Below are 23123 nucleotides of genomic sequence, written 5' to 3' on the forward strand. Positions count from 1 at the left end.
AAAAGCTCACTTACTCTACCTGGCTTCTGAATCTCAGGTTTCATATCTCTCAGTGATAATGCCAAATCTCCTTGCTATAGATAGAACCCATTCCGATTTTCTGTGGCTTGTGTTAATTGCTTCCTAAGTGGCCGGAAGCCAAAAAGTTGAGGTGGGTTCTTTAATATTGTATCTCTGAAAACAGTTACAAGCTTAAAATTGGAAACTTGTAACTTGAAATGTAGGATTTCCTATATATTTTCTCTCTCTCTCTCTCTCTCTCTCTCTCTCTCTCTCTCTCTGTGTGTGTGTGTGTGTGTGTGTGTGTACACTGACTGGCATATTTTCCCTTGGCTTTGGTTTCTTCGATTCCACGAAGTTCAGGCCGCTCCTTTCCTTGCCTCTGATAACTTTCAGTCCTAGTATTGGTAACCCAGCCAAGTGAAACTGTGAGAGGCTGGGAGGGTCCAAAGTCCCCGTTCTGTTGGATCTGTGTCCCAGAGCAGAGGTTACCAGCTTCCCAAGATGTGGGAGGTTGCTGTAGATCTGTGTCCATTTGAATTAATATAAGTAAAGGAGGAGGGAGATTATGTTTTAAGATGGTGGGGAGCAAAGAGTAGAAACAGGCAGGCGCTTTTGTGTCCTGGGGAAAGGTGCCAACTCGCCCCTGGAGATAACAGCAGGAGGAAAAAGGAAATGCCTCTTGATTGAAGCTCCACGTTCATAGAAAGGTGTACAAAGATCAAGTGACGGTATAGTTGGCAGGGTCCTGGATGTTCTGCCCCTGTAATCTAGGGATTATTGATGCGGCAATTAATAATAATAATAATAATAATAATAATTTATTAATTGTACCCCGCCCATCTGGCTGGGTTTCCCCAGCCACTCTGGGCGGCTTCCAACAGAGATAAAAAATACACTAAAATGTCACATATTAAAAACTTCCCTGTCCCTGGTGAGGACGGGTGATTTTCTAGATAGCTGTGTCTTTCCCACCTTGTTTGGTAACGGGCATTGAGTGCGAAATGTGTGCTCAGTCCAGTGAACGGCATTTTGACATTTCAAGCGCCATAGTAAGGGGTGAGATAGGGGAGAAAGACTGAGCCCGAGCGTGTCGTTTGGGAACAGCTCTGCCATTTGCACATCTGCATTTCCTGTTTGCACATCAGCACATCCCAGTCTCTCCCACAGATAATAATAATAATAATAATAATAATAATAATAATAATAATAATAATACTTTCATTTATACCCCGCCCTCCCCAGCCAAGACCGGGCTCAGGGCGGCTAACAACCAATAATAAAAACAAGTTGATTAATTTAAAAAATAAGATTAAAATACAACATTAAAACATTAAGATGCAGCCTCTTCACAGGAGAAAGGAAAAAAGAAAGAGGGGGAGGGAATCAAACTGATTCTAAGCCAAAGGCCAGGCGGAACAACTCTGTCTTGCAGGCCCTGCAGAAAGAAATCAGATCCCGCAGGGCACTGGTCTCATGAGACAGAGTGTTCCACCAGGCTGGAGCCAGTGTTGCCTCTGGTTGAGGCTAATCTAACTTCCTTAGGGCCCAGGACCTCCAGGGTGTTGCTATTTATGGACCTTGAGGCTCTCCGTGGGGCATACAAGGAGAGGCGGTCCCATAGGTACGAGGGTCCTAGGCTGTGAAGTATTCAAATCCCAGGGTGTGAGGGCACCCACCTTTCCCACTCTGCAACGGAGCCTAATCTGAGTCAAACCTCACTGGCGTTCCATCGTACTAGACCCAAATGTTGGGCTCGGGCTCTGGGCACATCATTTTTATTCATTAGTCTCTTTTCCCCCAGAAGGGTGAACTGAAAGCAACTTTACACCCTAAATCTTAAAGTTTGTACTTGTAGTATACCTGAAGGAACGTCTCTACGCCCATCATTCTGCCCGGATACTGAGGTCCAGCGCCGAGGGCCTTCTGGCGGTTCCCTCCCTGCAAGAAGCAAAGTTACAGGGAACCAGGCAGAGGGCCTTCTCGGTAGTGGCACCCGCCCTGTGGAACACCCTCCCATCAGATGTCAAAGAGAAGAACAACTACCAGACTTTTAGAAGACATCTGAAGGCAGCCCTCTTTAGGGAAGCTTTTAATGTTTAACAGACCACTGTATTTTAATGCTTTGTTGGAGGCCGCCCAGAATGGCTGGAGAGACACAGCCAGATGGGTGGGATATAAATAATGGATTATTATTACTGTATTATTATTATTATTATTATTATTATTATTACTTCTGAGCATGTACAGAATGTTTTCTCTTCATATTTCCCTTCCTGGGTCGCTACCCCACGCCCTTAAAAGCAAGAGGCTTTCAAAGCTCATTTTACAAATGATTCTGCTGTTAAGGGGGACCCTTCCCCACAAATAATCTTGGCCCCTTCCCTTTGAATTCATCCAGAGGCCCAAAACAGCACCAGGCTAGCCCCAAAGTTTCCTTCGCCTTTTCACATCTTCCTCCTCTTCCTCTTTGGGTGTCGCTGCCTCACTCCTCCAGTGAGGGCAGTGCTGCTGCTTTCCCCCTCCTTTCACCCAGTTCAGAGTGCTGGGAAGGGAGGGGTGGAGCTTCTGGCCTTGCAACGTCCGGAAACTTGTGTGTAGCAGCCTAGCCAGCGAAGAAGGAGTGTGCGCGTCTCTGCCTGGATCAAGTGTCTCCTAGTCAGGGAAGCCAACCAACTGACTCTCCTCTCCTGGGCAGAGAAGAAAAACCCAATCTCCTCTTCCGGAGGAGAATCGTTCTCTCCCCCACCCCCTGCCCGCCCACCCTCTCCTCTGCCGTGTGATTTATTCCTCTCCAGCACCCTGCGGCTGACTTTTCAGGAAGTACAGCGATGGTGGAGGTAAGTGAACTTGCTGGCCAGTTGCTCCCCCTCCCCCACGGGGCGCTTTCAGGAAGGGTGGGATCCCTGTCCATGCTGGGCGAGCGAGGGGGGCGCCAGGCAGGCTCTCCCCTCACCCCCCAAAAAAACAGTGTGTTCAAGCAGGGCATTGGCTTCTGGTGGAAGCTGCTCAATTCACACACCACGGCGAAAAGGGAGAGGCTCTATTTTCAGGGTGGGCTCTTTCTTTGTGCATTTAATTTCAGTTTTGTGTGGAATTTTCTCTTTTGCAAAAAAGCTTTGGGAGAAAACTTTTTAGAATGGAAATCTAGTGTTGCAGGTTTACTCCTCTCTCTCTCTCTCCCTCTGTCTCTCTCTCTCTCTCTCTCTCTCTGAAATGGCTTATTGCATGTTTAACAACAGAGTTGCCCACCCATTTCTGAAATGGTTGCCTAGAGGTTGAGGGCAGGAGCGGCAGTTGACAGTCAAAATGTAGCCTACCTTCACGGTCAAATAATCCTGAGTTGGACGTCTGCGCCGCCCAGTCGACTGCGGCCTGTAAGGCTGGGGAGGCGGGGAGGCTGTGGCCAAATGGGTGAGGCTCCGTGATAAGAGTTGGTGAACTGCTCCTGTACCTCTAAGCCTGTGGGCCTAGGAAAGGGCTGTGGGGATTAAAGGCCCCAAGAATAATAATGCAAACTTCAAAGTGCCTTTGGGTATAAACCTATCCCTTGGCCCAGTTTGCTCATGACCAGACTCAATTTATCAGCATTGCAAAACTCAAGTGTGGGGTTGCTCCAAGGAGTTTACAATTAAACGGAGAAAGGGGAGGGAAATGGAGTTGGGGCCAGAAGGGAGCGTGTACGTTTTTTTCAGTTCTGTGTAAGTTCTAGTTACTGTGGGGTATGGAGATGGAGGGGTTCTGCCAAGAGCTTTGTGCAAAAGGTGGGTATTGAGGAGGAATCAGGGAAGAAAGAGGGGAAGCAATGGGGAAGTATTCTGTGAGGGAGCTTGTGGCATGGGGGCAGCCAAAGGAAAAGCAGACCTTCAGGCGACTTGGAGTGGTGAGGCTGGACTCCTGAATGTCTTAGGTGAGAGGATGTAGCAAGAAGAGGGGTGGGAGAGAGAGAAATTGGGGACCACAGAGGGCTTTGGAACTACACACATGTTTGTAGTAGCAAGAACTCGCCCTTCAGCTTTGGCAGAGAGTTCCTAAGAAAGTGGGGATCCCTGGCTCCAGGTTGTTGGGTTCCCCACTAGGAGAGGCATTCCCAAGGCTCATAGCACAGTCCTGGCTTTGCAGACCTCAAGATGAGAATTGTTGCATGCAGCTATTTATATGCAATTTGCAGCTTTCATTCCCTGCCTACCAAGGGCTGAGCGTTCTCTTGCTTTCTCCCTTCCCCCCATGCTTTGCCTGCAGCAGTGTGGTGCATAAACGCTGCTGCTCTTGAATAGGCCTCTGCTAAGAATGAAAATTCCACTATTGAGCCCAGAAAAGGCGACTGGCTGAGCAGGGTGCTAATGGCAGGGTAGTGTTGCAAGCAGGCCCTTTCCGGTAGGCAGCTGCCTGCTGATGCTTGGTAGCTGTGGGTATTTCTGGGAAATTTTTATTGGAATTTTTTTTCCTGATGCCCATGTGTGATCTAATTTAGCATGTTTGTTTTACTTGTGTTTACTAAACAAATCTAAACATGTTGAAACATCCAAGCTTACCTAATACTGTATTTGCGTTTGGCACCTGTTCATTGTTACGTACCCAGTACATTTCCGAGCACAATTAAAAGTGTTGGTGCTGACCTTTAAAGCCCTAAACGGCCTCGGCCCAGTATACCTGAAGGTTGGCATCTCCACTCCCATCTTCATCCTGGACACTGAGGTCCAGCTCCAAGGGCCTTCTGGCAGTTCCCTCCCTGTGAGAAGTGAGGTTGCAGGGAACCAGGCAGAGGGCCTTCTTGGTGGTGGTGCCCACCTTGTGGAACGCCATCGCATCAGATGTCAAGGAGGAAACAACTATCTGACTTTTAGAAGACATCTGAAGGCAGCCCTGTATCAGGAAATTTTTAATGTCTGATGTTTTATGATTTTTTATGTGCTGTAAGCTGCCCCAGAGTGGCTGGGGAGATGGCTGGTGGCTCCTGCAGATTACCTTTGTGATTGAGCTGGGATATAAGGGTTCGGGTGCTCTCTGAGATACCCAGGAATAATAATAATAATAAATAATAATAAATTTTATTCATATCCCGCCCTCCCCAGCAGAAGCTGGGCTCAGGGCGGCTAACAACAATCAAAATAATCCAACGATTCTAAAAACATTTCATTATAAAAATTAATTAAAATCAAATTTATGGCTTGTATTAATAGCTTTGCAGATTAATACAAGAACCTTCAACCTGGCCTTGTAGTAGATGGGCAGACAGTTTCAGATGCTTTAATGACCACATGTTCTCGACCTGGTGTCCCCATCAGCAGTTTGGCCTCAGAGAACGAGAGATGGAGTTTCCAAACCAGACCCTAGGGCAGCCCCACATGGAGCACATTGCCGTAATCTAGCCTCGAGGTTACCCGTGCATCGACTACAGTGACTAGTATTCTTGTATTTGCTGTGCTTGAGCTGGAAATAGGTGTGGGGATTGGATAGCAGGAATGTGCTCAGAAGCTAGAGCCGAGCAACTTCTGCCTTGTACCATTTTGTCCGCTGTGTTGAACTGCCCTGAGAATTTTGCACGCTGCTGCCACTTTGGGGTGGCATAGCATCACAGCTGCACAAAGTCACTTCACTGTGGAAGAAGAGTCTTGTGCTGGAAGCGGAACAGCTAGTGAACTCCTCAGGCTGCAAGCGGAAGGCAGGTGCAAGTTGCTATCTGAGGGTTGTCTGGGATGTGGGGCAGAAAGGTTTCTGTGGGAGAATTTCCATTTCATAAAATAATTAGCAATGGTGGAATGCCAAATGGCAAGCCTAACAGTTTTTAAATTTGTAGCCTCTTTTTTAAAAAAAATATTACAAGGAGAATAAGCATGCTGAATTAGATAACTATCGGGCAGTGGTTCCCAGTTAGCTAAGTACTGTAGTCTCCTGTTTTTGAAAAGCCAAGCTATGGACCCCCTACTTTTGAAAATGTTGATACCTCTATTGTGGTATTTGTTGTGTGAATGGTGCCATGGACCCCCCTGGGTGGGTTACGCAGACCTCTAGGGTTCACAGACCACCAACTGGAAATCATTGCTCTAGGGCATTGGAAAATTACCCTATGCAGATTTGCCCAAGAAATCTTTCCATCAATTTTTCAATTTCAGATTTTTTTGGAAAACCCATTGTTGCCTTAGGCTTTCCTGTGGAAACCTGACCAACAGCAACCCAGTAACTGAAGCTTCCCCTTTCACTTCGCTGCAAACAGGATTTTGGGGGGCCCCACATACTGTATGTGGATTGGGCCCTCTGCTGTACTCGCTAAAGAAGACTTTATGTCATGTGCAATTTTGTACCCTCGTTTGCAGGTGGGGTGGAGTGCCCCAAAATAAACCTGGAGTCACACAACTCAACAGAATGTCAGCCAGTGACCACTTTCCCTATAATTGTTTCATACTAGAAAAGGCTTGCCCTGTTTAATTTCTGCCTGCCACATATCTGTTAAAGGCACTGAGCCCTTCTGTCCTCCAGTGCCACCTCTAAACCATTCAAAGAACTCAAGTTTCATGGATTGTAAACATCATATTTCATCAGCCGAACTTGGAGTGGCAATACTACATTCAGTGCAAGACCAGGCATGGCATTTCAGATGGAGGGGGGTCAAAAGTGAATTGAGATCTACTACAGTTCTTTTCAAACGGGACGCGGGTGGTGCTGTAGGTTAAACCACAGAGCCTAGGGCTTGCCGATCAGAAGGTCGGCAGTTCGAATCCCCGCAACAGGGTGAGCTCCCGTTGCTTGGTCCCTACTTCTGCCAACCTAGCAGTTCGGAAGCACGTCAAAGTGCAGGTAGATAAATAGGTACCGCTCTGGCAGGAAGGTAAACGGTGTTTCCATGCGCTGCTCTGGTTTCACCAGAAGCGGCTTAGTCATGCTGGCCACATGACCCGGAAGCTGTACGCCGGCTCCCTCGGCCAGTAAAGCGAGATGAGCGCCACAACCCCAGAGTCGGTCACGACTGGACCTAACGGTCAGGGGTCCCTTTACCTTTACAGTTCTTTTCAGATGCTCGTGCCTGAATCAATTCAAAGTGTAAATGGTTAAAAAGTAAGCACTCTATTCATTTCTTGTGTCTATTTATTAATATAACAACTGTGGCAATTTTTTTCTTGTGAAGATGGCAGCATCTCTGGATCTAGAAATGGATCTTGAATTTCATTTATGTTTACATAGTAGACACAGGAATTTGCATGCTGATGTTGTAGATTCTTGCATAAAAGTCTTTGGGCAACACGTTTTTTTCAATGAGTAAAACCTTGTTTACCAGGCAAAAATATTCCTCTTTAACCAGGCCTTTGGCTGATTGACATCCAGTGCCCTTTTTGTTTTTATCTTGATTTTGTCTTTTGTGTTTTTATATTGTGATTTTATCTTGCGAGCCACCCTGAAACCTGCGGATATAGGACAGTATACTACTACTACTACTAATAATAATAATAATAGCATTTCACTTATCCCAGAAGAGGGTTTTCACATCTCTAGGTGTAGACTATATGCTTTTTGGTCCCATAATCAGTCTCCATAGAACTGTGAAATATCCCACCTAATCCCTGGAAAGCCACTGCTGGTTCTTGTAGACAGGGACGCACAGATCCAAGGGGCCCCATGTTCCTCCTTGCTCTAAAGCAGTTCCCTAAGGTGTTGCGAGCAGGTTAATTTAAGGGGCCCACAAATGTTTCTAAAATATTATGGTTGCATGCCCAGTAGGGGTTTATCTCCGCAGATGGTCTTAGAATCTTTTTCGCACAATGCCTGTGTGTTGACGCTGTTGTTGTAACTCAGCCGTACAAATACGCAGCGTTCCAACTTCTTTTTAAAAAGCTGCACCACAGAACCAGTTTATATCTGATCCCGAAGAAACTAGTTTTGTCAGTCTCTTCTAGTTTCCCTCTCTCTGTCTGTCTGTTGTTGTTTTTTAAGGTGGTGGTTATATTTTCAGCCAGTGGCAAGATCTTAACTGCTGGGTGTGTTCTGGTGTGTGCTAGTGGATGTAGGCGTGCTTATCCAGGGCCGTGAAAAAGTGTTGGTTTATGGCTGACTAATTAAACAAGGCAGGGAGATAAAGGGAATTTGACCTAGGTTAAGGTTGGTGGATGTGGCTAGTGAGTGGGGGGGTAGGCCCTTGGAGAGTAATTTGACCTTTCTCCTTCAGCAAACATATAGGTCCCTTTGCAGAGGTGGCAAAAGTGAAAAAAGAGTTAGCTCTGAACTTAACGTCGCCCCCCCCCCAAATCTCTGGAAACTGGGTGGCAATTGGTCTTTAGTTGCTTAAATGTATTGGGACGGTTTTGTGCATCCCATTAAAAACTGCCCAGCCATGAAGATTGCTGCTGAAGTTATTCTGGGAGTTAAAGTTCTTCACTTCGGTACAGTTTGCATGGCTTCCTCTGTAGCAAGGGGGGGCGGGGGGTTGAATGGCTGCTGATACTTACGGATTTACATGCAACGGGGGGGTTGTACAGCGGTACCTCAGGTTACAGATGCTTCAGGTTACAGACGCTTCAGGTTACATACTCTGCTAACCCTGAAATAGTACCTCGGGTTAAGACCTTTGCTTCAGGATGAGAACAGAAATGGCGCGGTGCGGCAGCAGCGGGAGGCCCCATTAGCTAAAGTGGTACCTCAGGTTAAGAACAGTTTCAGGTTAAGAATGGACCTCCAGAACGAATTACCGTATTTTTCGCCCTATAGGACGCACCGGCCCATAGGACGCACCTAGTTTTTTGGGGGGTGGGGGGAAATAAAGAGAAAAAAATTATCCCTCCCCCTGCGCTCCGGGCAGCAGGCTGCTATCTGCAGCCTAGGGAGCCCTGTGGGAACTCCTGCAGGGCTCCCTAGGCTGCGGATATCTGCCCGAAGCGCGGGGCGCTCTGCTTCAGTGCGCCCCGCGCTCCGGGCAGCAGGCTGCCATCCGTAGCCTAGGGAGCCCTGCGGGAACTCCTGCGAGCTCCCCAGGCTTGCTGATAGCTTCCTGAAGCCTGGAGAGCTAGAGGGGTCGGTGCACACCGACCCCTCTCGCTCTCCAAGCTTCAGCGAAAGCCTGCATTCGCCCCATAGGACGCACACAGATTTCCCCTTCATTTTTGGAGGGGGAAAAGTGCATCCTATAGGGCGAAAAATACGGTAAGTTCTTAACCTGAGGTACCACTGTAATTGATCTGAGGCTGCAGATTGACCTCCCCAGTGAGGCCGGCCCTTTTCGAGAGGGTGCAAAACCTGGAAAGGGGAGGGGGTTTTTTGACCATTTAATGAAGTCTTTTTGTCCCTGCTGTGTAGTGTTAACATTTTGCTGGATTTCCTCAAAAGACAGTTGGAATGGCGCCTTGTACTCCTTCTTCCGGCAACTCCTGCAGCCAAACTGATGCCAGATCCACTGCTCTGCTTTCCTTTGGACCCCACGAGCGAGGCTGGGGGGGGGGGGTCTTGTCATCTGGGCAAACCAGGACCTCCAGACACACTGCCCAGGCTTGCACCCTGGGGAAGTCATTTCGGTGCTGCTAACGCAGCAGTTTGACTTCACCCCCAGAGGCGCACTCCGTTGTCTCTCAAGACAGATGGATGCCAACAACAACAATATGTTCTCATTGCACAGCAAGAAAATTGTTTTACAGTATGTCAAAAATATCTCTTTAAGTATTAGAATAATAAAATGCAACAAGTAAGATGAGTGAGGTGGTGTAAAAATATTCCAAATTAATTATTTTTACCTTATATTCTGGGAGGATCGTTATTGGCTAACCCATATTCACCAGGCACCAAGTAAAGTGGTAGCTCGGTTTAAGAGCAGTCCTGTTTACGAACGATTCGGTTTATGAACTCTGCAAAACTGGAAGCGGTGTCCCGGTTTGCGAACTTTACCTTGGTCTAAGAACGGAATCCGCACGGTGGAAGGGCACCGGCGGCCGGAGGCCTCATTAGGGAAAGCTTGCCTTGGTTTAAGAACGGTTTTGGTTTAAGAATGGACTTCCAGAGTGGATTAAATTCGTAAACCGAGGTACCACTGTAATGGCAGAAGTACCAGTACTTGAGCTCCAAGGAGAAAAAGGTGGGATAGAAATGCAACAACAACAGCTACCTTTTCAATAGGGGATCTTCTAGCTTCCTTTTTCTGACCAGACTTGCTTCTTCATTTGAATCAAAAATAGGAAGGACCTCATTGAGCATTACTTACAGTGGTACCTCGGGTTACATACGCTTCAGGTTACATACGCTTCAGGTTACAGACTCCGCTAACCCAGAAATAGTACCTCGGATTAAGAACTTTGCTTCAGGATGAGAACAGAAATTGTGCTCCAGTGGCGCGGTGACAGCAGTTTGAGGTTAAGAACATAAAATTTATACAGTGGTACCTTGGGTTAAGTACTTAATTCATTCCAGAGGTCCGTTCTTAACCTGAAACTGTTCTTAACCTGAAGCACCACTTTAGCTAATGGGGCCTCCTGCTGCTGCCACACCGCTGGAGCACGATTTCTGCTCTCATCCTGAAGCAAAGTTCTTAACCTGAAGCACTATTTCTGGGTTAGCGGAGTCTGTAACCTGAAGCGTCTGTAACCTGAAGCGTATGTAACCCGAGTTACCACTGTATATGGCTTGACTATAGACAAAAATGAAAATGGTATTCTAGCCCATGCTCTACCCATGGCAATCTTGTCTGTCTGAGCAAGAGATATACTACATCCCAGTTTCCAGAATCAACTTTTTCAGTGGTGGTTAGACTTTTCCTCCGTCTCCCATCACCCCCCATTAATGGTTTTAATTCCAGCCTACTTTTTCTGCAGTAGAAACTGTGTGTCTCCTTCTTTTGGTGGAAAACTTGGAGAATTTCTCCCCTTTTAATGAACGGAACATCAGAGTCAGTGCCGGGGTAAATCTCATCAGGATTGCAAAGCACGCTGAATGTGTCAAAGGAATTCAGTGATTGGGATATTTCCAGCATCACCTGGAGACCGAAAATATTATTCCATTTCTTTTGGTTAAGCTTTTTTTTTTTTTTTTTTTTTTAAAAAATCCATTTTATAATGCAGTTTATTGCATTTTCTGACCCATCAGCATCTGGAGTCAGGAGGAATTTTCCTTCACACTGGCCATTGCCTGGGTGTGTTAGTGTCCTCTTCCGACATGCTCTGGCAACCTACATTTTCATCAGCCTCCGGGCATTTCTGATACAATTCTCTCCTGCTCCTTTTGTGGAATTCCTGTGAGGGCTGGGCTCATCCGAAAGTGGAGAGTGGAGGGATCTGATTTTGCCTGGAGCTTTAATCTTAAATCACATAGGGAAACCTGGGCTACAGGATGGATCCTGATTTCCCCTAACCCCGACCCACTTTTGATGGGTGGGTGGGTCTGTCCACCTGCCAGTCACCTGACATCACCATGACACTGGGTGCCTCAACTTCAAAGGGAAGAATATGCTCAAGGTCAGGCACAGGCAAACTCGGCCCTCCAGCTGTTTTGGGACTGCAACTCCCATCATCCCTAGCTAACAGGACCCAGTGGTCAGGGATGATGGGAGTTGTAGTCCCAAAACATCTGGAGGGCTGTGTTTGCCTATGCCTGCTCAAGGTGGACTCAAGAGGAAAACAGTGCTCCCTTGCAATAGTGCCGTAAACAAGATCAGCTCTGGAATGATAGATTTGTAGAGTTGGAAGGGTACCCCAAGGGCCATCTAGTCCAACCCCCTACAGTGCAGGAATCACAGCTGTCCACAAGTTGCTGAACTCTGATTTCCATTGGCCCCAGCCAGCGTGGCCAGTGGTTGGGGATTATGGGAACTGCAGTCCAGCAAGATCCATCCGTGCTCCTAGTGCACAGGCAGGCGGAAAAGCCAGGGAAATGGCAACCAGCCCACTTTCCACAAAGGCAGCAAATAAATGCTATGTTTCTGAAACATGGGTGTGGATTGAGTGCTAGTTAGTTCTTCTCGTAAAGACCCAGACAAGCATGTTTCAAAGCAAGTCTTGTGATCTGTTGGGGTCAGCCAGCGGTGGGACTTGAGGGCAAACGTACCCAGAACTCTTCTGTGGAGCTCCAGCAGGCCAGATTCCCTCATGGATCCTCTGCCAATCAACTGGGATGGGCCGGAGGGACGGGAGAAGGGAGGATACCCATTTCCGATTCTGGATTGCTTTGTTACATTAGGTCACCCCTCCAGAATGATGCGCAGAAACATCGGGGAGCATGTGGCGGCAGAAGGGTTATAAGAGAGGTGGGCTGGGCATGCAAACAGATAATAGACTTGTCTTTGTCTTTCCCCCTCATGCTTCATATGTTGATCTTGTGGCAGGAGTGGCCGAAGGCTTCCTTTCACATCCAGATACAATTCTGTCTTTGTTTAGACAGCACATGTGGGGAACGCCATGCAAATGGTGTGAAATTGCTAATACACTCCTTAAGGGGTAGTGGTGTGGTTCCTTCCTGGCTTTTCCCACAGTACAAAGGGGCCCCCCCAAGCGATGTTTTCCCTTTGCCATTTGTCTGGGTCAACAGGGGGCCAGTAGAGCAAGTTTCATTGGGCCCAAATGGTGGTCACATGACCAGAGATTGGGGGTGTGTGTGAACGGGTTCAAGAGGAGTGCTGCAGGCATGGGCAGCACCAGGTAGGTCTCACTGAAGCCCCTGGGCAAGTAACATTGTGGGGGTTGCACACAGCTAGTATTTTTAGTTTGTGGCTAATCGTTATTTATTTATTCATTGCATTTATATCCCACTTCCTTCTCCCAAAAGCTCAAGAGTGGCGCACATGGCTCTTGCCCTCCTCCTTTAATCCCCACAACAACCCTGTGAGGTAGGTTAGGCTGAGAGGCAGTGTGAATGGCCCAGCATCACCCGGTGAGAGCTTCATGGCTGATGGGGTTTGAACCCTGGTCAACCATATCCCAAGGGATGCGAGTGGCGCTGTGGGTTAAACCACAGAGCCTAGGACTTGCCGATGAGAAGGTCGGCGGTTTGAATCCCCGCAACAGGGTGAGCTCCCGTTGCTCGGTCCCTGCTCCTGCCAACCTAGCAGTTCGAAAGCACGTCAAAAGTGCAAGTAGATAAATAGGTACCACTCCGGCGGGAAGGTAAATGGCGTTTCCGTGCGCTGCTCTGGTTCTCCAGAAGTGGCTTAGTCCTGCTGGCCACATGACCTGGAAGCTGTACGCCGGCTCCCTCGGCCAATAAAGCGAGATGAGCGCCACAACCCCAGAGTCGGCCACGACTGGACCTAATGGTCAGGGGTCCCTTTACCTTTACCACCAAGTCCCAGTTCAACACACGAACTGCTACACCACGCTGGCTGATTTCTCTTTGATCCTGGGTGCTCATGTCTCATTCATGTAAACAGGTTATTTTAATTGCAAGGTGCTGAGAGAGGTGTTGGCCAAGTTTGAAGGACAGGTAGAAAACGTTAGAAATGGTGATTTTGCTGAGCTGTGGTCAGCTTGTGTACTTGGTCTTTTGCTGCTTTGAGGCTTTCCATTTACCGTATTTTTTTGCACCATAACACTCACTTTTTTCCTCCTAAAAAGTAAGGGGAAATGTCTGTGCGTGTTATGGAGGGAATGCCTACGGGTGGCATGCCTACGGATTTTCCTCCTCTAAAAACTATGTGCGTGTTATGGTCAGGTGCGTGTTATAGAGCGAAAAATACGGTATTTAAAGCGATTGACAGACACAATAAATAATATTCCCTCCCTTGCCCAGCTCTGGGGGAAAGTGAAGTTACCTGCAGTTGTCTTCTGCACAAACCCCTCCCCAACTCTAGGCTGCTTAGAGTATTAGGAAAGCCTAAAAATGTTCCCTTGACTCCGCTTGCTAGACCCACATCCCAGTTCCAGTGCATGCAGAAGGCCCCATGTCTAATCCAGAGCATTCTCCAACCAGGTACGTGGTGAACAGAACGGGGAAGTTCTCCCTCGCTTTGGGATCATGGAGATCTGCTGCTCTTCAGAGCAGACAGTTCAGGCCTAGATAGATGTAGTGCTTTGCATTTGTGGACAGCAGTTTCATATAAGGTCCCCATTGCAAATATCGGCATATGTTTCCGTTTCTGTTCTGCCCAAGAGCCAAAGCTCCCTGGGCGGCTCACAGGACAGAGGTTTAAACCATAAAATGCAAGGACGTCTAATGTTAGATCTAAAATTAAAACGGGCACAGAAGTAAAAACCAACAATACTGTGAGGATATTTGCAGTTACCATCCTTGCTCTTTGAGTAACTGCATTTATCGGGCTCTACACTGCAGTAATCAGTAACCACTACCAAAGAAGAAGCTCCACTTAATCCTCCTGTAATGGTTCCCTTTTTGCACTCCATACTGGGAGCGGCTGCTATTCTCTGTCTGTCTGTCTGTCTGTCTGTCTGTCTCTCTCTCTCTCTCTGTGTGTGTGTGTGTGTGTGTGTGTGTGTGTGTGTGTGTTGGGGTGGGGGAATGCCTCTGGCCAGCAGGACAATAGTCGCTGTCAGCAGGAAACTTCTGCAGTAAGTCTTCCCCAACCTGGAGTCCTCCTGATGTTCTGCACTCTCGACTCCCATTGGTCCAGCCACCACACCTGTGCTGGCTGATGAAGATGGGAGCTGCAGTCCAAACCATCTGGAGGGCACCAAGTTGGGGAAGGCTGTTTTTAAAAAAAGTAGGAGCTGGTGCGGTATGTTGACAACAGGTAGGTGCCTTCGCTGTGCTCTTTTCCCTACGTGCCAGCAGTTCCCATTTCGGGGCCCTGCCTCCTTGGTTCCATAAACTCCTCCTCAGGGCCCCTTACTACCCTACTGTATTAAAAAAATATTATGCATGATCCACTAAGAAAGATAATGACACAAAAAAATTCAAAATGCAGACAATTAATTGCACATTTGTTAAAAATTCTATTAAAACTGCTTAGTTTAATTAATTCAACACAGTTGATCCAGTGATGCCAACTTTTCAAATTCTGATAATTACTTCAGTACCGCCCCCCCCCGCTTCTTAGCAAACCGCCCCCCCCCCGTAGTTTCACTGCCCCAAAGGGCACTGTGCTATGCCAGTGCTAGTAATTTTAAGAACAAGGGCAAAGGTGGTCGTGTTCTGTTGATTTGGGGTGGGATGCAGAATCGGACATGTGTTCAACCCAAACACATCAGGGCTGAGCGGAGCCTGGAAGCTAGTAAAAAGGTAAAGGGACCCCTGACCCTTAGGTCCAGTCGCGGCCGACTCTGGGGTTTTGGCACTCATCTCTCTTTATTGTCCGAGGGAGCCGGCGTACAGCTTCCAGGTCATGTGTCCAGGATGACTAAGCCGTTTCTGGTGAACCGGAGCAGCGCACAGAAACACCGTTTACCTTCCCGCCGGAGTGGTACCTATTTATCTACCTGCACTTTGACGTGCTTTTGTACTGCTAGGTTGGCAGGAGCAGGGACCGAGCAACGGGAGCTCACCCCATTACGGGGATTCGAATCGGCAAGTCCTAGGCTCTGTGGTTTAACCCACAGCACCAGCTGGCAGGGATGCATTATTTTTGCGAGGCACAAAACGGATCACGTAGCCCCTTGGTGTTGAAGGTTAGTTCTGGGCCTGGAAAACACTTTTAGGGTGTGTGCAAGAGGCTTCTGAGCTCTTTGGTGGTCTCTGGGCGTGGCCCTTGAGACAGCCTGCCAGGGTTTGTGCTTCCAAGCAGCAGATGTAAGGAAACTTCCATCCAGCCAATGGACTGAGGAGAAGGGAGGGGTCACCAGCCATTTAATTGAACAGAGGATGGGCCAAAAAGTCATAAAGAGGAGCTAAGTCTTGGTTACTCCCATTTTGACGCTGCAGCCTGTGGAGGAGCGCCGAGCAAACCAAGATGAAGTCTCACGAGGAGGAATGGGATTGTAAGTCTGGCTGCATCTTCACTGCTTTGTTCAGCACCAGTAACACTGAGAGCCTTTCTTCGCTGGGTTGGTCCAGATCTCTCGGTAGCGAAACTTCTCTGCAATCCTCTTTGTAGTTTCTTCTTCCTTAGCTGTGACTAAACGCGGCCATCCGCCTGGAAATTCTTGAGCTGTGCTCCCGTAGTCATTACCAGGGAAGGGAAGGAGGGTGTGCATCTTTCTCTGGTGGCTCAGATGTTGTATCTCTTAGAAGTTGCAACCGGCGTGGTCTGGAGTTTGTCAGCTCTTTTTGCCTGGTGAAGATCTGTGTTCGGCCGAAAGCTGGTATATTATTCCTCTTTGTGGTCTTGCTGTCGGCCCGCAGTTGGGCAGCTCTGGCACTTCTTAGAGCTTAAGGTTGCAATCCTAACTCCGCTTACCTGAGAGTAAGCCCCATTGAATTCAGTAGGACTTAGTTCTTAGTAGACATGGTGAAGATTGGTGCTGTTTGTTGAGTAGGCACTACTCTGTTGCGATTCAAAGATAGCCCTGTTTCTTGTTTTCTGGGACAATTTAAGGCATCAAATTCTTCACACCACAAGTTAAAGAGGAGAGTGGGGGTGAAGCTGGGAGTTGGCTTTGGCTGAGAGCTGCACAGTGGGCTGTCTTAGCTCTTGGGTTGCGCTGGATGGAAGGAGCGTTGGAGAGACGTGGCTTTGTAAGGGAAGCGCTTTATGATTCTGGTGGTTTTCAGGGTGTGGAAAAAGCAGAATGCCACAGAAGAAGCACAAGGGACCTGAGAAGTGCAAGCTCAGCCCTCAGAGATCGAGTTGGTGCTGTCTTCAAAGCAGCTTTTGCAAGCCTTCTGCTGTTTAGTGGCTGTTCCAGCTGTAATGTGTCATTGGAAACTGGACGGCGGCTGCACAGAAATAGGAGCAGGAAGTGCTTACTGACTCCACTTGGAAGGCTTTTATCCCATATGCGTTCTTTAATTTAGCAACCCAGGAAGCAAAATGGCTATAGTGCACAAAAAGACTCATCCGCTCCCCTGTTCTTTCAGATTTCTCTGTGAGAATATATGGTTGCCATCTAGCTGGCTGTTATAATTGTTGGGGAGGGCAACAAGTTTCAGGGGTCACTAATATGTCTGGGGATGATTCAGTAGCCAGAGGTGAGACTTTCCAGTTAAGAAATTGAGGCTTAGGATAAGTCTTCCCCACCCCAGTGGCTAGTAGAAGCCGAGGAAATTATGTCGGTTTAACTTAATTTGCTAATTGCACCTTAATTTGCACCTTTTCTTCGAGATGCACAGCTTGGCTGTTCTATTGGTGAAGATTTCTGAATTTTCATTCTCCGGCAGAGTGTTTAAAACAAAATAAAAAAAATCCTTCCAGTAGCACCTTAAAGACCAACTAAGTTAGTTCTAGGTATGAGCTTTCGTGTGCATGCACATTTCTTCAGATAGACTGAAACAGAAGTCACCAGACCCTTCTATATAGTGAGAAGGTGGGGAGGGGTATTACTCAGAAGGGTGGTGGGAATGGGTGATTGGCAGATAGCTGTGATGAGCCTGTTGACGACTCTTAACGACTGCAATAGGTCTTACAGGAAAAAGCAAGGGGTGTTTGTTCGCCCCCCTTTCTGCATCTGATTTTGCAGGAGATCCACTTGAGGTGGGAGAGAGATAACATTGAGCCAGGTCTCCCTCATCATCCTTTCAAAGTGGAGGGTGCCCTCTAGGCCGATTGCCACTGCCACCCCTTCGCAACAGGGAGTGTGAAACAACTGGTGCTATTCCAGGATCTGGATTTGGCTCTGGAATCAGCAGTTGCCAATCTGGAATGTTCAGGACATTTCTAGGGACCTGCCCCAAATGTCTGGCATTTGTTCCTGTACAAGACTGCTGACACCTTTGGTACTCGCATCAAAAGGTTGGGTGAGCCAGGGACATGGGCCTCTTCCAGACCTGTGGATGGGTGGTGCCCGTCTGGCAACCTGGACAGATTATGGGCAGGCCACAAACAAACATCCTCCTTATGAAATTGCTATTGTTTGTTAATATGGATTAAGTGCTCATATTCTTGCTCTGATTAGCAATATCCTCAAGACTGCCAATTACAGGATATTGGCAATTCAGGTATGCTGGTGTTTCCGCCTTCCGAGTTGCAAGGTGAAGTTGTTGGTTCTGCAGAGCAAGAGGCAAAAGTACATGAAATTATATCTTGTCTGGCCAGCTAATAAAGCATTGCAAGCTGTTGATTCCAAGGGGTGTTTCTTCAGCTATGCAGGAAGCTGGAAGAACCATCTCTTTGGGTTGGAAAGTTGGCCGGCTGCCTTGAACTTTGATGAAGATCTGTTCTTCACCCCAGCCCTGTATAATCAGGAGATAGGAAATCAGCATGATGCCCAGCGTGGTAACCTTTTGGTCTTGTTGCACTTCCTGCTGCTTCCTATTACAGTGGTGCCTCTACTTACATGCCCCTCTTGTTACTTATCCTTTGGGATACGCACAAGGCAAACCCGGAGGTATATTTCTGTGTTTCGCCATGCACGCATGCGCAGAAGCGCTCTATCGCACCGTGCGCAGAACAGGCACCTTGGGTTGTGGAAACCTTGGGATCCGACCAGAGCTCTGGAACAGATCCCGTCCACAACTGGAGGTACCACTGTAGGCTTAATTCTCCAATGCAGGAATTCACAGGCCTGTTCCTTTTACCCAAGTTCCAAGAAGGTACAGGAGGAGGAGGAGGAGGAGGACTACTCGTGTGCTCAGTTCCTGCTTGCAAGTTTCCCACAGGAATCTGGTCGGCCACTGTGAGAACAGGATACTGGACTAGATGGGCCATTGGCCTGATCCAGCAGGCTCTTCTGATGTACAGCTAGCCATATGCCCTCTATTTAACTTGTAACATGGGGTCAAAGAGAGGGCTATCTATTATTATTATTATTATTATTATTATTATTATTATTACAGTGGTGCCCCGCAAGACGAATGCCTCGCTAAATGAAAAACCCGCAAGACGAAAGGGTTTTTCGATTTTTTAGCGGCTTCGCAAGACGAATTTCCCTATGGGCTTGCTTCGCAAGATGAAAGCCCATAGGGAAATCTAGGGAAATCTCCGGGGACAGCGGGGAAGCGAAGCGCCGCCTTCTCCTCTGTTCCCGGACCTGTCCTGAAGGCTTGCGGTGGGAGGAAGGTTTTCCTCCCCACCGCCAACATTCAGAAGGCTGTTCTGAAGGCTGGCGGTGGAAAGAAAAGCCCTTCTCCCCCGCCAGCCTTCAGAAGAGTTCCCCGCAGGGCTCTCCAAATTGCGGATAGCAGCCTGCTGCCCCTATCCGCAGCTTGGAGAGCCCTGCGGGGAAGTCCTGCAGGGCTCCCCAAGCTGCGAATGTCTGCCCCGCGCGAGGGGTGCTCTGCTTAAGAGCGCCCCTCGTGCGGGGCAGCAGGCTGCTATCCGCAGCTTGGAGAGCCCTGCTGGGAAGTCCTGAAGGGCTCCCCAAGCTGCGAATGTCTGCCTCGCGCGAGGGGTGCTCTGCCTAAGAGCGCCCCTCGTGCGGGGCAGCAGGCTGCTATCCGCAGCTTGGAGAGCCCTGCGGGGAAGTCCTGAAGGGCTCCCCAAGCTGCGAATGTCTGCCTCGCGCGAGGGGTGCTCTGCCTAAGAGCGCCCCTCGTGCGGGGCAGCAGGCTGCTATCAGCAGCTTGGAGAGCCCTGTGGGGAAGTCCGGCAGGGCTCCCCAAGCTGCAGATGTCTGCCCCGCACGAGGGGCGCTCTGCTTCAGAGCGTCCCTCGCACCGGGCAGCAGGCTGCTATCCGCAGCCTAGGCAGCCCTGCAGGAACTCTTCTGAAGGCTGGCGGCGGGAGAAGGGCTTTTCTTCCCACCGCCAGCCTTCAGAAGGCTGTTCTGAAGGCTGGCGGTGGGGAGAAAAGTCCTTCTCCCCCCGCCAGCCTTCAGAAGAGGTCCGGGGACAGATTGTCCCCGGACCTGGTCTGAAGGCGGTCTCCCTAGGAACGCATTAATTGATTTTCAATGCATTCCTATGGGAAACCGTGCTTCGCAAGACGAAAAACTCGCAAGATGAAAAAACTTGCGGAACGAATTAATTTCGTCTTGCGAGGCACCACTGTATTATTATTATTTATGTATACCCCGCCCATCTGGCTGGGCCTCCCCAGCCACTCTGGGTGGCTTCCATAGAAACCAAAAATACAGTAAAATATCACACGTTAAAAACTTCCCTGAACAGGGCTGCCTTAAGATGTCTTCTGAATGTCAGGTAGTTGTTTATCGCTTTGACATCTGCTGGAAGGGCGTTCCACAGGGCGGGCGCCACTACCGAGAAGGCTTTGCTTCTCGCAATGAGGGAACCGCCAGAAGGCCCTTGGCGTTGGACCTCAGCGTCCGGGCAGAACGATGGGAGTGGAGACGCTCCTTCAGGTATACTGGGCTGAGGCTGTTTAGGGCTTTAAAGGTCAGCACCAGTCTAGCTGCCGCATTCTGGATTAGTTGTAGTTTCCGGGTCACCTTCAAAAGTAGCCCCACGTAGAGTGCATTGCAGTAGTCCAAGCGGGAGATAACCAGAGCATGCACCACTCTGGCGAGACAGTCCGCAGGCAGATAGGGTCTCAGCCTACGTACCAGATGGAGCTGGTAAACAAATCTGGATACAGATTTGACCTGTGCCTCCATGGACAGCTGTGAGTCCAAAATGACTCCCAGGCTGCGCACCTGGTCCTTCAGGGGCACAGTTGCCCCATTCAGGACCAGGGAATCCTCCACACCTGCCCGCCTCCTGTCCCCCCAAAACAGTACTTCTGTCTTGTCAGGATTCAGCCTCAATCCATTAGCCGCCATCCATCCTCCAACCGCCTCCAGACACTCACACAGGACCTTCACCGCCTTCACTGGTTCTGATTTAAAAGAGCGGTAGAGCTGGGTATCATCCGCATACTGATGAACACCCAGCCAAACCTCCTGATGATCTCTCCCAGCGGCTGCATGTAAATGTTGAAAAGCATGGGGGAGAGGACAGAACCCTGAGGCACCCCACAAGTGAGAGCCCAGGGGTCTGAACACTCATCCCCCCCCCCACTTTCTGAATACGGCCCAGGAGGAAGGAGCGGAACCACTGTATGACAGTGCCCCCAGCTCCCAGCCCCTCAAGACGGTCCAGAAGGATGTTATGGTTGATGGTATCAAACGCCGCTGAGAGATCCAGCAGAACTAGGAAACAGCTCTCACCTTTGTCCCTAGCCCGCCAGAGATCATCAACCAGTGCGACCAAGGCAGTTTCAGTCCCATGATGAGGCCTGAATCCCGACTGGAAGGGATCCAAATGGTCCGCTTCTTCCAGGCGTGCCTGGAGTTGTTCAGCAACCGCTGAATCCCGACTGGAAGGGATCCAAATGGTCCGCTTCTTCCAGGCGTGCCTGGAGTTGTTCAGCAACCGCTCGCTCAATCACCTTGCCCAAGAATGGAAGATTTGAGACTGGGCTATAGTTGGCCATCGTGGCCGCATCTAAAGATGTTTTTTTAAGAAGCGGTTTAATAACCGCCTCTTTCAGCGGGTCTGGGAAGGCTCCCTCACGGAGAGAAGCATTCACCACCCCACGAAGCCCATCGCCCAGTCCTTCCCGGCTAGCTTTTATAAGCCAGGAAGGACAAGGATCCAGGAGACAGGTGGTTGGTTTTACTTGTCCAAGCAGCCTGTCCACATCCTCGGAGGTAACAGATTAGAATTGATCCCACTCAACTTGACTAGACAAAACTCTAGCACTCTCCTGCCCCGGCCCTGCTCCCACGGTGGAGTCTACTTCTTCCCGAATCTGAGCGATTTTATCTGCAAAAAACTTTGCAAAATCATTGCAGGAGAACATGTGGCCCGTACTGGGCCCCGATGTTGCAGGTGGTTCCGCTAAATTGTGAACCACCTGAAAAAGTCTCCTGCTGCTGTTTTCTGCAGATGCAATAGAGGCGGTGAAGAAATTCTTCTTCGCCGTCGCTATCGCCACTTGGTAGGCTCGACGTTGAGCTCTAACCCGTGTCCGGTCAGATTCAGAATGAGTTATCCGCCACCGGCGCTCTAGCCGTCTCAATGATTGTTTCATTGCCCTCAGATCCGTGGAAAACCACGGGGCTGTCCGGGCTCCATGCAATCGGAGAGGGCGCTTCGGAGCCAAACAGTCAATAGCCCTGGTTAACTCCACATTCCAGCGGGCCACCAGGGAATCGGCTGAAAGGCCATCAACATGGGATAAAGCATCCCCTACCACTCTCTGGAAACCATTTGGATCCATTAAGTGGCGGGGGCGGACCATCCGAATCGGTCCCACCTCCCTGCAGAGGGGATGGGTCGCAGAGAAGTCCAGTTGCACCAGGAAGTGATCTGACCATGGCACTTCTTTCGTTTCGCTTTTACTTAGTGTCAGATCACCCACGTCACTAGAGGTGAACACCAGGTCCAAGGCATGTCTGCGGCTATGGGTTGGGCCAGACTTATTCAGGGACAGCCCCATGGAGGCCATGCTTTCCACAAAGTCCCGAGCTACCCAGAGGCTCACTTCAGACACAAGGGCAAGACATGGTTTGTCCTTAGGAAAACGAGCCACTTGCTTCCTTTGAGGGAAAGTTTTGCTGCAGACTTAAAATCGGAACCTTTGGGTGCCCTCCCCTTGTTTTGTCTGCCCTGAATCTTTCAGTATTCAGCTTCCTTGGATCACCCTGTTGGGTTTTAATATTATGTCCCCGCTCCAAATGTTGTGACCTTTCCTCAGGTGGGCGTTGCTTCGCCCCCTTGATCATTTTGGTTGCCCTTTTCTGAATCTTTTCCAGCTCCACAACATCCCTTTTGAGGTCTGGCAACCAGAACAAAACACATTACTCTGTGTGGTTGCACCAAAAATTTGTAGAACGCCATCATGCTATTGGCAGTTTCCGCCCCAAGCATTCTGCATATGAATTCTTTTAAGAGCTCTCAGGTAGACGTCATCTGGACCCATGATTAGTTCATTTCTAATTTGCCAGGCTGTGACTGAGAAACATGGTTTGCAGGTATGGCACAGGTACGTTACGTGGCGGCTGCGACGTACCTTAATTGGCTTAAGGGGTGACATCCTTGCAGCCAATTGGATCCAGCAGGGCATCTGGGGTCATGGCATATCTCCAGCCCCGCCAAGGAAGCCTGTGGTTTCTCTTGAAGGATCCGCTAAGGGGATCAAAGGCTTCTGCAAACTTTTTGTAGGTCACCAGTTCAGATCCAGAGCAGGTCCGCCAGATGGTTCCTGCGTGAATCGCAAAGTGGCTGGCTCAGAA

At 49.0% G+C, this 23123-nt stretch overlaps 1 protein-coding gene across 4 annotated transcripts in view; it reads left to right on the top strand.

Annotated features, from left to right (window-relative positions):
* The window catches only part of PAK4 (p21 (RAC1) activated kinase 4), an 81826-nt gene that overhangs the window by 30011 nt on the left and 28692 nt on the right, over positions 1 to 23123 (top strand). Inside the window, exon 1 of one of the 4 annotated variants that reach the window (XM_081868965.1) lies at positions 2627 to 2840. The exons of the other annotated variants lie outside the window; for them this stretch is intronic. The gene's annotated coding sequence lies outside the window, so the exon portion shown is untranslated. Of the gene's footprint in view, positions 1 to 2626; positions 2841 to 23123 lie in introns of those variants that run through there. 4 annotated transcript variants of the gene reach the window in all.

This window comes from Podarcis erhardii, assembly GCF_964252035.2.
Source record: "Podarcis erhardii genome assembly, chromosome: 7".
NCBI classification, from domain to species: Eukaryota; Metazoa; Chordata; class Lepidosauria; order Squamata; family Lacertidae; genus Podarcis; species Podarcis erhardii.